General features: G+C 39.7%; 1 protein-coding gene and 1 non-coding gene across 3 annotated transcripts in view; both read right to left on the bottom strand.

Annotated features, from left to right (window-relative positions):
• Sorbs2 (sorbin and SH3 domain containing 2) overlaps positions 1–18,466 on the bottom strand; it is a 328,789-nt gene that overhangs the window by 255,907 nt on the left and 54,416 nt on the right. The window lies entirely within an intron of this gene.
• LOC116071778 lies at positions 3,357–3,488 on the bottom strand. The gene has a single exon (XR_004111145.1). It is a non-coding gene; the product is annotated as a small nucleolar RNA SNORA17 (small nucleolar RNA).

The raw sequence follows: 18,466 nt of genomic DNA, 5'->3' as shown, positions 1-18,466 counted from the left end.
TCTCTCTCTCTCTCTCTCTCTCTCTCTCTGTCTCTCTCTCTCTGCAGGGAGGCTGCAATGGTGGAGGGTGGATATGAGGGGAGGGGGAGATGAGTGGGACTGGGGTTCATGATGTGAAATTCACAAAGAACCAATAAGACGTTTCTTAAAAATTTAGTGTGTGTGTGTGTGTGTGTGTGTGTGTGTGTGTGTGTGTTTTGTGGGGAGGGAGTATGTGTATGTGTGTGCCACAGAGTATCTGCTGATTCATCGTATTGAGTGAACATCAGATTTATATCTGGCAAGTTGCCCAAGCTCTATCACAAGGGGTTTCTATGCAGATGCAGAAATGGTACTCTGAACACAGTGCAACATATTCCTACTCTGGGCACAAATTTCCTGCCAATGAACTTTGCCAGGCATCTTTTGCTTTTCTCTATTTCACTAACCTGTTTTTATAGGGAGAGTTAAGCATAAACAAAAAATCCAATAGGTGATGGTTCAAAGAAAAAAGCCAACAATCAAGATAGCAGGATGTTCTGCTTTTAGTCCAACAGGATAAAAGACAAAACACATCTGACTCTACAGCTCTGTCCACCAGAATGGCAGAACTTTACTTCAAAACAGCAAATGGCTCTGGTGGTGTTTTAAAACTTCCCTCTGAAACTTCACAAGCAAGGCCTTCATCTTCTGTATTCTCTACTGCTCTCAACATTCCTCCTCCTCCTCATCCTCCTCTTCCTCCTCCTCCTCCTCCTCTTTTTTTTTGACAGGGACTTTCTGTGTATTCCAGCTGTTGTGGAACTCATTGTAGACAAGACTGGCTTCAAACTCAGAGATCCACCTGCTTCTGCCTCTGCCTCTGTATGCTGGGATGGAAGGTGTGAGCCACCACTTTCCAGATCATATCTTCCCAGCTCCAAAAGAATATCCCTCTGAGCTTTCAAGACTGGAGGGTTTTCTAACCCAAACTTCTAAAATCTTTCCACAATCCTACCCAAAACATGGTCATGTCTACCACAGCAATACCTTACCCACTATGCTAGTACCAACTTGTCTTAGGGTTTCTCTTTCTTCAATGAAACACCATGAGTGAAAAGCAAGTTGGGAAGGAAAGAGTTTATTTGGTTTACCCTTTCCACACTGTGGTTCATCACTGAAGGAAGCCAGAACAGGAACTCACATAGGGCAGGAACCTGAAGGCAGGAGCTGACGCAGAGGCCATGGAGGGGTGCTGCTTACTAGCTTGTTCCTAATGGCTTGCTCATCTTGCTTTCTTACGGAAACCTGGACCACCAGCCTGGGGATGGTACTACCCACAGTGGGATGAATCCTCTTCCATCAATTACTAGTAAGAAAATGCTCTACAAGTTGGCCTACAGACCAATCTTATAGACACATTCTCTCAGTTGAGGTTCACTCACAGGCAGATTAGAACATCTCAGAAGGGACTACCATATCACCCCCATCCTAGACTCCTGGGTATCCTGATGTTCTGGCATTCTGAGTATCTGCCCTCATATTTAGCTCATGTCGATTGGTTGCTGCACCCATAGTTGTCACCTCCATGTTCCAGGCAAGAAGAAAGAAGAAACAGATAAAGCAATTAAGCACGTGCCAACCGTGTTAAAGGATGCTAATATTTCACTGCAGCAAATTGGCCACAACAGAGGTACAACATAGAGTATTTGCTTGGACACAATGTCTTATCCAATGGAAATGGGATTCTTTTATCAGGCAAAAGATGACTGGGTGTTAGGTGGGCAATTTAGAAGTCATAGTCACCAGGCACGAAGTGAAGTCTTATGGATAAATCCATGGGGTTGGACATCACTGAACTATAGTTTTCTTTTTGGTTCTGCAATTTGAAATGTTTCTCAGCTGTAAAACAAAGTTTTCTTTTCTCTAGTCCTTAAAAAAATGGATTTATTGGAGGGAACATGTCAAAAGTGTCACTTTATCAACCTTTAAAAAAATAAAAGATAACTTTAAATCACATGAATCCTTTTAGATTTATAAGCCTGAAAGAAATTAAAGGTTGAAATTTTTTTCTTAAATGTTTCCTGAGAGAATAAAAGATTTAATCAAACATGTCATAAATTATAGATGCAATAATCATAATTTACCACTATAATCATTGACACTGTTAGCAATCAGTACATTCTCAAACTTTTCAGTCAGTATTAAGTCTGGATTTCTACTTTTAGCTGTCTATAGTTTGTTTATGTTTTGAGACTGAGTCTTCTGTAGCTCAGGCTGGCCTTGAACTCACTATGTAGCTAGAACTGGTTTTGATCCTCCTGCCTCTACTTCCCCAGTGCTGGAATTACAGGTTCTCACCACCATGCCTGGTCTTTAAGTGTCTTGTAATTGAAGAAATATATGATTGTGATTGTATAGACCCCATGACTATTATTGTATAGACCCTGCGTGTCTTAAATGGACATCAATGAGAATCTAACTTCCCTGCATAGCAGAATTGCCAGGCACAGTAGATAAAAGATACCCACAATCTCACAAAGCACTGTCTGCCTCACAGGGTCTCACAGAAAACCTTCTGCCATTGCCTCTGCACCCAGCATCTTTTCTGATCACAGCCAGTATGGGCTTCTGACTCTTTATCCCAACAAAGAACACTCCTTCAAAATAACTGAAAGCTTCAACCTCTTTTTCCTATTATGTTTCAATTATTTGTCTCTGATCTCATTTGAACTCTGGTTGCAATGACTATGTCTAATGAGACCAAACTGCTGGCTACATCGGAGGGCTCTGCCTAGCAAGTTTCTGAGATCAGCATGAGCTTCGCTGGTAGGGATCACTCAGGGAGAAAAGTGCGGCGCATGCGTACCTTTACTCGCAGGTACCTTTTGCAGTGAATTTTCCTCATCTGATGCGTAAGATCTTAAGAGTGGCCGGATGAGAGAGGGCACCAGGTCTTTCAGGGCACATTAAGATTCCACTTTCGATTGAGGATATTTGTTTGTCGTCTTTATGTAATCACCGTCAATGAAAGACTTGTTCTAGTAAACATCAAGGAGCGAGGTCTCAAGACCTTATAAATAGTGCAGAGTAAAGCCTAACCCATTCCTGAAACATCCTTAGTCTATACATCGTGGCTGTGGCAGTGGTGGAGGAAATGAAGCGAACAGGCATTGATCTTTCTAAGTTTTCCCATATACTCTTCTAGTCTCCAGCTCATTTCCCACCCTGGGAGCCTAGCCAGGCTGTGCTACAATGTGCCAGGTGGTCATCTCAGGCTAGCTCCCTGCCCAGAGGCCCCCTGGTCCTGGCCTGGTGGTCACCTCAGGCTAGCTCCCTGCCCAGAGGCCCCCTGGTGCTGGCTTTTTAGTCATCTCAGGCTCACTTTTGTTTCTGGGAATATTAGGTTACTAATTATTCAGCTGTTCACAGGTCAGGACACTGAGCATAGACACAGCCTCTCTCCTCTCTGCCACCTACTGACACACATGTGACACTGCTGCCACAACTGCAATGCCTCTAGGGGCAGGCACGCACTAATTTTGGGGATAAGTAGACTTTGGCTGCATTTTAGGGAGTCAGAGAAAGTAATTTTCCAGAGTGAAAGTTAATGTGATCATCAGAAAAGCAATTAGTGGGTGTGCAATCTTTGAATCAGTCAAACCAGGTATGTTTTTTTTTTTTCTTCTTCATGATATTATGATCTGAGAGTGCCCTATATACTCCCCCAAAACCAATTTATGTTGTAACATGGGTCTAATGTGAGAGTGGTAAGCGACTTTCACAAGCGATGTACAGAATTGGGGTCCTTACAGAAGACAGTAGTGCTGCAGTTAGGGTGCCATGCCCACGAGGCATTTTCTGACTCATTCTGATACACAGCTCCCCAGTGCTGAGCCAGACTTTCTGAATCTAATTTTATATTGCCTTGTACACAGCATCTTAGATCGTGTTCTCCTCCTACGCTGGTTACAAGGACTTGGCGTGTAGGTGGCTAGAACCTCGTTCTCAAGGGTGTCACTATTCTCTAATGCTGCAGTGATTGTCACAGAAGGCTGTGTAGATTTTCTTTTGAAAAGCACTGAAGTTGGAGATAGTTTAGGTTTGGGTTGGGTATTTTATATATAGGTATATATGCATATATATGTTCATATTGGGTTGGGTATAAAAACATATATATACACAACAGATATCAAAACAGCATTTCCATTGGCCTTGGGTTAGCTCCACTTTCACAATCTGAAGGTCCCTTTAACAACACCTCAGGTTTCACTTTTCTCTGGGGTACATGAAAAAGAGGAACTAGCTAAGCCATTGACTCTTCTACCAACAATTGTTACCAATGTAATGTGAGGTATAGCAAATACAGGTAATTTGGGCATCTGGAACATGGTCTACAGTGCTGGACTGGGTTCTGTCTGTTATTTGAGGTAGGCCTCTAGAACTACACTTTCCACCTCCATTTTCCTTCATTCACCCAAAGAGGATAGTATTTTCCTTGAGAATTTTCTAAAATGCTCATACAAGTGTCTTTGGGTAGAGCAAGCACCAAATACCAATAAACACCCAATGAAGATGACAATGAAAGGTGTTACAGCCATCAGTGAAAGCCTCCCTGACTTTCCTTGACTACATATAAGAAAACAAAGCAAAACTTTAAGGAGTTGATTTTCTTGGGCCAGCAAGACGGCTTGGGAAGTAAAAGCATTTGTAAGGGTGATGACCTGAGTTTGATCCCTGGGACCACAAGGTGGAAAGAAAGAACTGATTTCTGTACGTTCTGGCATCCCCTGACGTCCGCAAGTATGCCATGGCACTTGTGAGCATGCATGTGTGCATACACATGTGTGTGGGCACACACACACATACACACAAACACACTAAATCAATGGAACAACAAAAATGAAAGAAGTCCATCTTCTTTTGCTCAACTTTGTTGATCAGAGACTACTTAAGATTTAATAACTGATCAGTGTAGAAAGAGGAAAGGCAAAAGAAGGATGGAGGAGAAGAGTAAACCTTCTTTCTCCCTGCGCGAGTGCTCCCACATTGGCCTATAATGTGAAATCCTCAGACCTCTCTCTCATGTTGGGAAGTGCTGAGAAATGAGAGAGATCTCTCTTTCATAATTCCACACTCAAGACAGTGACTGATACAGATAATTATACCATCAACATTCTATGGTCATCTGTAGTGGTGGGTGCTATTGTGATAAGAATTGGTAGTAGGCTTTATGGCTAATTAATGGGAGGAAAAGTGGATATATCTGCTTTCATTAATTAATGAATGGATCAAGTCCTTAGCATACTGGCTGGCAAAAGAGGATACATAGCAACTATTAGCTGAAAGAGTAAATAAGTACTAGCACAAAATGAGTCATATATGTGTGTGTAAATATATAATCCATTTAAGTATGTATATATGAGTAAGCCATCTATGGATGTGTGTATGTTTTTATAATGTATGTATGCATAACCCATCTATATCTATATGTGTATATAATACATCTATTTATCTATGTATTATGTATGTTATATAATATATCTCTATATAATTAACATATGTATACATGTATGTATAGCTCATCTATTATATCTATTGCCTGCCTGCCTGCCTGCCTGCCTGCCTGCCTGCCTGCCTGCCTGCCTGCCTATCTATCTATCTATCTATCTATCTATCTATCTATCTATCTATCTATCTATCTATCTTATATATTCATTCCCCAATCAGCTTACCCAAAGAAAGATTCACAGAGTACCCAGTCAAACACTCTTCTCTCATTGGGAAATCTATTATTTTCTAAGCCAAGATGACCTCATTTATAAATGGCTCTTAAAGCTTCTGTGATAGACTGACTACATTTCAGAAACCTATATATAGGTCTTTCACTTTACGTGAACCAGTGGCAATAGAAATGTAGAAATCTATTCTTAACAATGTCTGCTTCTATTTTCTGTTTCCCTAGGTGATATCGGCCAATCCTACATCACCACTTGAATTTCCAGTTTATCCCAACATAAATTCACCCGTATATAAAATTTCTTAACACTATATTTAAGCTGCTTGTATGTGTGACAGCTTTAGTTATGTTTCCAATTAGACACACTGAGATCAGATTCAGAAAAACAACAAATACTTTTCCTGTGGCTAGGTACTGGTCCTGAGGATGGGTCAACTAGATAACACTTATTATCTTTGCTTTTATATAAAAGTAATATAGAGAAAGACTAGACCATGTACAGAACCCTATACTCATAATTGACCCTGCATGTTAATTGAAACTATGAATTCCAAATCATTTGTTCCCTAGAACAAGGTATGAAAATAGACTATTGTTCTAGTTTCATTGCTATTTCAGTGACAAATATCCTCACAAAAAACTACTTAGGTTAGGAGCAGCAGTGTTTATTGGCTTACAATTCCAGGCCTGCCATTCAGTAGAAATCAAGGCATGAAATTCAAACAGCTTGCTAAATCACATTCAGTTAAGAGCAGAGAGAAACAAATTCTAGATCCTTTTTACTTGCTTTTTTATGCTCAGCTAGCTTTCTTTATTATTATATAGTCCAGTATCTCAAGCTTAAGCAACTGGTGTTGCCCACAGTCAGCTAGATCTTCCTACACCAATTAACAATCAAAATAGTCCTCCCATGGACATGCCTACACGACAACAGAATGTAGGCTTTCTTCTTAGGTGACTCCAGATTGTGTCAAATTGACAGTTTAAACTAACAAGCATTAGATTAGACTAATATAAGTTTAGTAATGTATTTCCTCCTTATTTTAGTTATGTAAAACAGAAATGTGTATTTTTATATGATTTTTTCTAGTTTACATTAAACTTTAATTTAAGTAAGTATTTTATTGATTGCCTTCAGATACTTATTGACATTATCTTTACCTTAGTCATCCTGGGTTATGACTGGAGGAATGACCTTTCTCCTGACACAGGAACAAGGCTATTAAAAAAAACATTTATTTTAGTCCAAAGTGAAAGAGCTGTGAATACATCTTTGCATACTATGGAATATCGAGCTTGGCATTAATGCTGTATATGCATGAATATTTATAATTTAAGAATTCTGAATCTTGTCAGTTTTATTACTGGTTACATGTTTGATTCAGAAAACTTGGTAATCAAAATGTGTAAGAGTGACTCAGAGAGAATATGAGATCGCCTTTTGGGGGTGTCATATGAAAGTCTAGGACTAAGAAACCTATGTCAAATACTTTGTTTTATCAGAAACTTGACTGCAATGCTAAAAGTCCCCTTGTTAAAATAAAATAAGAGTAACATGGAATGAGTTCAAAGAATCTGTTCTTCCATATGGTAACTTCAGTTAAATAAAATGTTTTACATAATTTGAAAATATCTCAGATGCATTTATCACAAGATGATGGCTATGTGAAGTATTTGCACATATGACATCTCACACGTGCATCATACTTTGCTTTTGAGATAGAGTCTGAAACTCATACTCCTTCCAGCCTTCCATAGCTAGAGTTGAAGACATTTGCTGATATGCCATGCATTACCATGACTTGGTCATTCCATGATGTGGGGCCTGGAATGTTATATATCTAGACTGTCATATTGTATACCATGAGTATATTCAAATTTAATTTCTGGGATAAAAATAATCAAACAACAGCAAATCACTTCCTTTTGAGATAGGCGTTATATTTCCTTGGGGTCAATCTTATCATGATATAATTGAGCAAATATGACTGTTGAACTGACTGAACTGCATGGTGAATAGGGTGCGAATGACATTTTGCTTTTCTGTGCTTGTTGTGTAACTTGTGTATACAGTGTGCTGCGGTGTTCCGTGTTGGCTACATATGGTTTGGAGTATAATGACTAAAACAGAGAGAGAATAAATAGGACAGCCTCTCTATTTGCCCTGGTTCTCCAGGTCTTCTCTCTCTTTAGAAGGAAGCTTTGTAAATGGCTTTGCCTGAATCCTTTCAGGATTTGACCTGGCATTTGTTTACCCACACTAGCTGCACATACGCCTGTAGATGCAGCAGTTTCCCAGGTGAGTACAAACAGCATCCTGAAATCTATGCCCTGCTTTCACTTGCTTTCTTTTGTATTTAATCATTTAGTAATATGACCTGCAAGACTTTTTAAACCTCAGAATAAGCTATATTAGCTATTTTTTAAAGTTACACAATGTGGAATTCCCATACTTTATATAGCTTCCTCCTCTCTCACAGTGGAAGTCTTTTGTTTTCTTTTCTGACTTTCTATACAAAAGAAAACAACAATATTCTTTATTGGGTACGCTTCTTCATACAACTTTTGACTCTAGTCTAAAGTGCATAATGGAACAAAAACCTATGAGAAAGGCAAGTGTAACATATTGACCTTAAAATATTGATCTTTTCTAAAAAAAAAAAAATACCTCACTCTAAAAGGGGAGCTACTGATTTAGAGTTCTACTCCCACTGTACTAATATTGGTAATACTTAGCTGACTCTAGATGAACATGGACTTGTTGCACTTGATTACTAAGTATTTTTAATCCTATAGTGGAAAGAAAGGACTAGTTTGAATATCCAAAACTGGGCTACTGAGATAGACTAGTGCTCGCATAATGTGTGGAAAGCCTTGGCTTCAGTCTCCAGCATGCAGCTCCAAACCACTGAGACAAGTAAACAAGCAAACATCCTTGGTGAAAAGAAAAAAAGAAAAGAAAAGAACACAGGAAGAGAGGGAGTATAGAGGAATAAAAATGAGTGATGATGTATCGAGTTTCTATGGAGAAAGATGTCCTTTATCAGTTCTTGGGTGAACTCCATGTCCCAGTGGGTCTGCTTTCTCTGCTCATGTAACCCATGCCCCAGTATAACAAGCCACAGCAGGTTTTAGAAGTACATATTAGAGGCTGATCTAAAGACTGTTCATTCATTGATATGAACATGTTAATCCAGTTTAAATGAAGATTCAAGGACAAAAGCTAACCCAGATAGGGTTCTAGTGTCAGAACTATAAGCTACATTAGTAGTCCTCTCCCATTTGAGATACCCTACCTACGGCCTCACAAAACTGAAGTGCAAGAACCAGAAAATATGCTGGCATGGTCAAACTGACAAATAACTGTTTTAAGTGGTTAATTGTTGCAGATGTGGTTGTAGGTTTCCATTCTGTTCAGAGGAGAAACTTAATGAGCCACAAGTGAGAGATCTGCTTCGATACAAGAAGAAAATGATAGCACACAGAATGATATTTCTTCTTGAAAAGGCTTCCTGGGGGCAGAAATAAACAGCTGTCACACTGTCATAACTTCCCACAAAAAGGGTCAAAATGTAATCTTTTATTATAATTTGCAGTCTATTAAGAACATTAGCTTTAAATTTAAAGGCTGGCCTTTAAAAAAGCTTCAGGGTAATCGTTGTTAAAAGTTTCAAGATAAATATGAAAAAGAAAATTTACGTAATTAGGCTATTTTCAAGAAACCAATTTTACTATATGTAACAATTTTATTCATTTTTCAAATGATTTCAAACATCATTTCTCAAGGACTATTCAGAATGAATCAATACCTAGTATCATACACACTTAATATAATTACTAAAAATACAACCCTCTTACTGGGGAAAAATGCCTCAGTGGGTAAAGTGTTGGCTGAGCAAGCACAAGAATCTGAATTTGGGTCCCCAGGACCTATGTAAAAAGCTGGAAGTGTTATTATGTGCCTGTAATCACAGAGCTGGAAGGGAGAAAAGAGGTAGATCCTTGGTATTGGTTGCCTAGCTAGTCTAGTCAAAATGGCTATCTCTGGGTTCAGGAAGAGATCTTATCTCAAAAATGAACACAGAAAATAATGGAAGAAAGATGCATTTAGTTGGGTGTGCATACGCACACAGACAGACACATACAGAGTGAGCACTCTTACTCATACCTGAGCATGCACTTAGCCCTCCCCTCCACACACATAAAAAATAAATGCAAGTATCTTAAATCCACAAATGGATAATCAAATAATTATATACTGAATGATTAGAATTCAGCACTTGTTCTTTACAAATAAATATGGAGATAATCAAAAATAGTAGCTCTACCAAAACATCACCTTAAAAGATATGGCACTAAAATAGTTCATTTACAACCAGGATAGAGACAGAAACACTGTCATTCATTTCAGATATTATGGTAAACACAATCAAGAGAGAAAGCAATTGCCTAAGTATTGGAAAAAAGAAAATATCAAACTATCTTTAGTTGCTGTTGGTACTATTTTGCACACACACAAATGAAGTGATACTGGCTTAAAAATAACACAAGAATTAAAACAGGAATTTGAATGTATTTTAGATAAATAGACTTGAAAAGTTGTGTACTTTAACAATAAGTAGAAATAGTAACATGGAAATAAACCATTAACATAATTTAAGAAGCTATAATCTTCCAGGAAATCCATAAACAAATATCAGTATATAATCTTATGGAAAGACCCAGCCTGGAATGGCCAAATGTAAGGTCTGAGGAAAACAGCCTGTACTGTTTTGTATGATAATGACCCCCATAGGCTCATGTATTTGAATGTTTGGTTCTCAACTAGTTGAACTCTTTGGGAAGGATTAGGAGGTGTGGCCTTATTGGAGGTGGTGGGATGAGTTTTGAGGTTTCAAAAAGCTATACCACTCCCAGTTAACTCTCTCTCTCTCTCTCTTTTCCCCCCCTCTCTGTCTCTTCTTCCTTCCCCCCTGTCTCTGTCTCTGTCCCTGTCTCTGTCTCTCTCTACCTTGTTGTTGCTGTTTTAATATGTAAGTTTTCAGCTACTGTCTCAATAGCATGTGCCTTCCACCATGTTGCCCAGCATGATGGCCATGTCATTGGCTTACCCTCTGAAACTGTAAGCAAACCTGAATTAAATGATTTGTTTGATTGTTTTATTTTGTTGTGGGTACTTTTGTTGTTATTGGTTGGTTTGTTCGTTTTGTTTTGAGACAGTGTGTGTGTGTGTGTGTGTGTGTACGCGCGTGTGCGTGTGCGTGTGCGTGTGTGTGTGTGTGTGTGTGTGTGTGTGTGTGTGTAACCCTGATTATCTTGGGATTCACTCTGTAGACCAGGCTGGTCTTGAACTTAGAGATCTACCTGTCTCTCATCTCCCAAGTGCTGAGGTTAAAGGCCTGCACCACCATTGCCTGGAGATTGTTTTTGTACATTGTCTTGGTCATGGTAATTCTTCACAGCAATAGAACAGTAATTCAGACAGGGTCTCAAATGAGTTTTGTCATGATGGCAGCTGAAAGGTCCATGAAGGAAGAGAGGACTGGAAGAAAATTGAAATGAGAAGGAATGAAGACTGGACAATAATGACAGGAAGAAGTCACAGCACTGAATGTTCTACATATAAAACTTTTGTACCAACGATAGGTCTCTGAAGTTAGAGACAGAAAGTGTGTTCCGAGAAAATGGATCCAGAATAATCCACAGCCAAACACCTTCTTTTAAACAACTCAACACCATCTATTAAAAAAAAAAAAAAGAATTCTGAACACACTGACAAGACAAAATGAAGTTATTTAGCAGTGACAATTTTAGGCTCCCCACAGATTTCCACAGATTTCAGGGAATGAAGGACTTCTAGTTATTCACCACAGGAAAATGGAAACCCATCAAACATACATTAATTATAACAGCTGACCAGGATCAACCCAAATGTTCTCTCACTGCTCAGTAAACAAAAAATAGTATACCATACAGTGACTATTAGTCAGCATTAAAAATTAGTAGACTATTGCTACTACATCATCTCTCAAAAGTGCTTCTGCAAGCTAAAATTAAAAAAAATAATAATAAAACTATTTGGTGATGTTTATAAGAATTTTCAGGAAGAGGCAAAACCCTGGGAACAGATGCTAGATTGTGTTTTGCCTAGAGTTAGTGTCATCCATCCCATGGGGATGTTAAAATGATACTCTGTGTTTTGATTTGGGGAAATTTTACTTGACTAGTTATCCAGATGCATAGACTATAGACAGTGTCAAGACTCTGTCAGTGAGATCTGGTTCTTCACTTCTGTGGCAAATATAAGAACTTCAAATGTATACTTGGAAATGAGAGTAAGGGACAAGCAAATCAAAACACTCAGAAATGTTGTTGACCAAGAATATGTTACTTAGCTGAACAGAATTTACAAATAGGTAACTAGCAACATTCACTGGCTTCTATGAAGTTGGTAATGAGATTTTTTGTTTTTAACTTTTCAGTGGGATGTTGGGAATGGATAATTTACCATCTCCACAGCTTGAAGAAAAGTGAAATTCACTCCTGTTCCTTTATTTTTATTCCTAAAAGACACAGAAGCCTGGGAATCTCTAGGATTGACAAGCATCTGAGGGCAGTGAAGAATGTAATGAGGGCAGAGATGGAACGCAGTGGTAGCATGGTTAGTTAGCACTGCCATATAAGAGACTCTGTGTTAAAAAATATCATCTAAATAGCAACAAAACACTATCACCACCAGAAACCCACAAAACAAACACCAAAAATTAACCAAAACAAGAAGACTCACTGGAAAATATGAGTGTGTAGGGCCAGTGTCTTATTCACTTCTCTATTGATGTGAAAAGACACTATAACCAAGGCAAGTATAGAAGGAGTGTTTATTTGGAGTTTATAGTTTCAAAGGAATGCCATAGTCATCATGGCAGGGAGCAAGGCAGCACACAGCAGGCAGGCAGGCAGGGATGTCTCTGGAACAGTAGCTGACAGCTCACATTTTGAAGCACAATCATGAGGTACAGAGAGCTGGCAGAAATGGCCCAATTCTTTTGAAAACTCAAAGTCTATACTCAGCGACACATCTCCTCCAACAAGGTCACACCTATTAATTCTTCCCAAACAATTCCACCAACTATTCAAACGTATAAGCCTATGGGGGACCATTCTCATTCAAATCACCATAGCCACCTACAGGGTTCATCTTAATCAAAGTCACCTCCACAGATATTGACACCCCCCCCCGTTTATGAGCTTAAGCCCATTGCCAATGAAGATTCAAACGTAATCCATGAGTTACTGCTCAAGGTCTCCTTAAGCTTTTATTCTCCATCAAAATGTATAAACTCCAATGAAAATGAATCAGCCAGTTATTTTTATAAGCTATCATTCTCTTTAAATTTTTTAGAAAAGAAAAGCTCTTTGTTTAGTATTTTTCTAGAACATCCTTCATATTTATGTAGAGAAAATAAAGTACCATGATGAATAGCAAATTACGCTTCACAGAGGCCTCCTCCATTTCTATTACATTCTTTGAGGATATTGTTTTAGAAAATAAACAATATGTCTTAGTCACTGAGCTTCCATAAGGTACATTATATTCTGTTCATAAACTTTTCATTTGATATACAGGAAACTGGGTCAGTTCTCTCAACTTATATTTTCTCTTTAAAGACGCCAAGAAAACCTACATTACTAAGCATTACTCCTTTTTTCAAGTCTCTGGGCCCCTTAGTAATTCACAGGACAGGTTGTCAACTACAAATGTTTGCAAGCAAATGTGATGGATACGAGGAAACACAGAATGTCCAAGGGCAGAGATGAAAAATTGTATATGAACCGAGAATGGTCATTTAAGGAATTTTAGATCTGCTGCTGGAAACTGTTCTAAAGGGAGGTGAGAAGGGGATACTATGAAGCCTAGGACATCTTACATTGTGGTCAGGAAGTTTGCTGCAGATGTAGCCTGGGTCTGCTCTTTTCACCATTGTTTGGGAGAAAAATAGACATGAAGTTTGTCATGGGGAACCCACATGGAAAAGAAATTAGGATATCTGTAACAAGCAATGGCCCAGAAGGTCTGAGACTTATGACATATACTAAGCAAATTCCTGCTTGGCCATGCATAAGGAACAGTATGACATGGTTCCTGCCCCTGAAACAGAGCCATCAGGGCATAAGTCTTCACGAGTGTCCAAGGTTGCTGTGGGTAAAAGGCTTGTTTGTATAATAGTGTACATGTTTTCATGTTCCTCTGAAGAATGTCCTCTCTGCCAACGTTAATGATTCCATGATAATCAGAAGCAGCACCAATCTGGAGGCAAGGGCATGTCTATGTTTCAGCGAAATTGTTGAATGGTGTGACTTTCAGAACAGCCCTTATGGCTGTGGGAAAGAACACTAAAAACGGGAATTCGAAAATATGTAATTTCTCAACTGTGTAAAATATAAGGATGCAATATGAATTGTATAAAGAGCTTCGCAGAAGTAAAGGAACAGAGTGGCAGCTGCACTATGAGCCAGCTTTTCAGAAAGATATTAAGGAAGGAGATAAAGAGATTTAGGGAGTGGTGGCAACAAAGCAAGAGCCCACCCAGTTAAGTTTTGTTTGTTTATGCTTACAAAGGCAGGTAGAGTTCTGAGTTTCAAGATCAGCCTAGGACAGAGCTAATTTAGGTCCAGACATCTTCAGAACAGTAATTTCAGGGTGGGGTTCCAGCCAGCTATCTTATTGTCTGTGCTTGGGTTTGTGTCTCTTTCTACGAATCAAGAGCCTGGGATGATGGGATATTGTTTCATGAGATAAGCAAAAGGAAAAGTGGGGTAATGACTGAATTGATATGTAAAATAAAAGAAATTGGGCTTTTGATCTGTAAGAGGTGAGTTATCCAGAGAGTTTTTAGGATAGCTAGAGGAAGCTGTCTTGAGAGAACAGAACAGAGAGTGGTCTGGAAAGCTGTCCACAGCAGAGCATAGGCTGTCAGCTTGTAAGCCATGAATTGAGTTTGACTCATTTGTTTCACCACTCCCAGATGCTCCTTCTCTCAAGAACCCCTGTCCAAGCCAAGACTGGTCCTTAATAGTACTAGATGAGGGAAGAGATCTGGCCAGTTGGTCTGTAACAAAACATGGTGACAGGAAGAGGCATTTCTACCTTCAGAGGCTTAAGGTTATGCCTTAAAGAGAGTTGCACATAGAGCGGTTCTCCCTAAATGGGATAAGTTAGAGGCTAGAAGCTAAGGGAGAAATGAATTCTATATAACATTATAGCCAGCCAAAGACAGAACAAGGTTCCCTTGAGAGATTGTGTGTTGGGTGTGCCATGAGCAAAACCTGGACAGTCACATTGCTATGAGGAGCAGGAGAGGCATTTGGAGGTCTAAGGGACACTAGTCAAAAGAAAGCTAACAGTTGGAACAAAGCTCAGTTGTCAAGGACATTCATAAACCCACCTTCACAGACACTTACCGTTCAAGAGATGAAGGGAAACCACCAGCTTTCCTCTGGTGGGCTGCAGGGAAGAGAGTACCCTGTGTGTCAAGGACGTTTTGAGTAAGCAAAACAACAGTGTTTGAAGAAATAGACTTCCCTCTTTTCTACACTTCTGAATCACATACAAGTTTGGTTTGTTTGCAGTGTGGAAAAATGCACTGCTTGACCATGAGCCATGGTGTAGCTCAGGATGGAGAAATCTCAACTTCCTGGCTATTTGAAAGGATGGCCTTGATTATTGAAGGGTTTGACACTATGAATGCATACCATGGAGTGCTGATTTATAAACCAAATATTTTGTGGCACATGAAAAATATTTTCACAGGTGATTTGAAATACCCTATGTTAAACATTTCAGCAGAAGGAGCTACTGTAGCCCAGTTAAACAGGGTGCTCACTGTACTGACACCAAACCACAGCTTCATGAGATTTCTGCAAAGCCTGAGGTGAGGTGACTCTCATGTTTTAGCAAACTCTCCTTCAGTTTTTTGCAGTTATTGCAAGTAGAATAATTTTCTGGGGGATTATTGAGGCATGGTTGTTTACTTCCTCAGTAACAAATTACACAGTTATGTGCCTGGTTTTCCTCCTCAAAAACTGCATCTTGAGTTGTTGAATGCAACCAGTTGCCTTTTGCTTGGCTTCTTACTAAATTATTACAGGTTAATCACACTGCATGTGTCCATGTGTACATTAATTGCTCTACATTTTACCCATAAGAATGAACTGTGCTGAAGCTGACCTTTGTATTTTATTTTTCTTCTTGGATCTGATACACTGATGAATTCCCTGTGTATGTTTCCCTACACTTAATGTTATGCTCTCATGTATTTGGTCTTGACTCTCAAAGGTACGATCAATTAATTACCTTGGATCCTGTGAATGCTACATTAGCTAGAAGAAAGTTCTAGATGGGCCCTCCATGAAATTATATAGATCTTCATAGGGAGCCAAGGGAGTTTTGATTAACATACAGGGAAGAAGAATGAGGAAGGAATCAGAGAGTGGAATGATCCAGACCCAAGGCAAGGAGGCTGGAAGAAGCAAGGCACTGACTCCTCTCTAGAGACTCCAGGAATGTGGTTCTGCTGACTCCGAGTTTGGACTTACAGCTTTGAAATGTCAAGAACAGATTTCTGTACTTTAAGGCCCTAGGTTTCTTATAGAATCCATAGGGAACTCACACTGTTTCCGCTTTTGGTTAGAGCCTTTTTCGGACTCCTTAAAGTCATTCTTAAGATGTTCTGGGATTCCCTTCTCCATCTCTTTTTTCTCTATCTCTGCTAATTCCTTAAGGCTAAGCTTTCTATAGTTTGGTCAGAGCAGTCAATGTCACTACACTAAACAGCACAATGAAGGGAGTCACCTAGCTCCATTATAAGACATAACACAGAGAAAGTCACCCACAGTGTGTTATATCTGAAAATTGTCTCTTGATGGTCAATTGCGTGGGATAAATTAAAACTGTTCTTGAGTGGCAGCTGGAGCAGAGTAAAGCTAACTGACCTACTGCCCGCTGCCTTGACATGCAGGGCTTGGATTTTGTGTCTAGCATGTAGTCCCATTACCTGATTTTTCTTTAACTGTCAACTTGACATAGCCTAGAATCATCTAAAAGAGGAACTGACTATATCAAATTGGCCTGAGAGCATGTATGGGAGATTATCTTGATTGTTTATCAATATAGGCAGATCCAGCCCACTGTGACCAGCATCATCCCTTAGGCCAGCCAACATTTCCCCATGTGGAGATCAAACAACCCTTTCACAGAGGTTGCCTAAGACAGTAGAAAAACACAGAAATTTACGTTTTGATTCATAACTTATGAAGCAACAATGAAAATAGTTTTATGGTTTGGGGTCATCACAACGTGAGGAATGGTGTTAGAGGGTTCCACTGTTAGAAAGGTTGAGAACCACGGCTTTAGGCTGCTGGATCCTGAGGTGTATAAGAAAGCTTGTGAGTGATCCCAGTAGCAAGCAGTGCCATCCATGGTTTCTTTGGCACCAGATTTGCTGAGCAGCTCCAAGGTTGGAGGAAATGTACGGATCAGCAATCAGGCCTATAAGCTGAAACAAACCCTTCCCTCCCCCCCCCCCAAGCTGTTTTTGGTCAAAATGTTTGTCAAAGCTTTGGAAGAAACTAGGGTGCCTGCCACTTGTCCTGAAGCCTCCAGGGGAGACTGAGATTAAACTGGAATCTCTGGCTTTTCCTTTCTCAAGCCTGTGTATTCACAGCATCCGGGCTGTTTTCTTGAACTCTGAGGTGAATCATTTGTCCCTATCCTTCCAAGGTTAGGCTTCCTGACTTAACTCTTAACTCTGATCTCCTCTAGCTAATTTCTCATAGCAAATATCTGTAACTGATCGATCATCACCTTCCTCTGTACTTAAAAACATAATGAGAGCCAGTGATGTTAAGAGAAAAGAATAATGTGCAGGAAGTCCCTTTTTGTTCTACGAATCCCTCTCCCCACTCACAACTAACCCCAGTGCCAATAAAGCATTTCTACTTTGCCTATACCATCTACTTATCCAAATTCATCAGGGAGTGACCCCACCACCAGAAAGTGCACATGCTGTTCTCTTATGCATCATCTTATCTGACCATCTGTAGCACGTAATCCACTCTGGGCCTAATATCCTGGCTCTCACTGGTCTCTTAGACTTAGAAACCAGAGTTAACACCTCAACCTATTTACTTTACCTTTCAGTGTGTCCCAGGCTCTACCCAGGGTTCTCGGCATTCATCTTTGCATTTTTGTCTCTCCTCTCATCATAGTCAATCTCCCCCATCCTCCATTTCATAAGCTTTTATATGGCTTTCTTGGCTCACTTGTCACCTGTCCAGATGTCAGTTAACTCCTGTGACTATGTCCCTCTCAAACTCATGTTTTGATTAATAGGTTCAGCTGGAAGTTCTGGAAGCTTCAGGATGTAGAAATGGATCAGAGGAAGTAGGTCCCTGGTGATATGCTTTAAAGGTTATCCCAATTCTGGCCTGTAGTTCCTTTTATGTTCTCTGCTTCCTGTCCATCATGAGGTCAAGCTTCTCCTCTTCCAGCTCCTCACTGCCATGATGATAGGCCTGAGTAAAGGCACAGAACAGATGGGGCTGAGAACAATTGACTAAACACGCAGAAGCCATGGGTCAAAACCAGTCTTGGGTTATTTTCTCCAGTGTTCGAGTCATGGCTATGTAACAGTAACAAGCATACCCTTAAATGTACTCAGTCTCCTGCCTTCTGCCCTTCCATCAAACCATGCAATTTTTCTGGACTGG

The sequence above is a fragment of the Mastomys coucha genome, unplaced genomic scaffold, assembly GCF_008632895.1.
Source record: "Mastomys coucha isolate ucsf_1 unplaced genomic scaffold, UCSF_Mcou_1 pScaffold22, whole genome shotgun sequence".
NCBI classification, from domain to species: domain Eukaryota; kingdom Metazoa; phylum Chordata; class Mammalia; order Rodentia; family Muridae; genus Mastomys; species Mastomys coucha.
The sequence above is the reverse complement of the archived record's forward strand: the minus strand, read 5'-3'. Positions and strand labels throughout refer to the sequence as shown.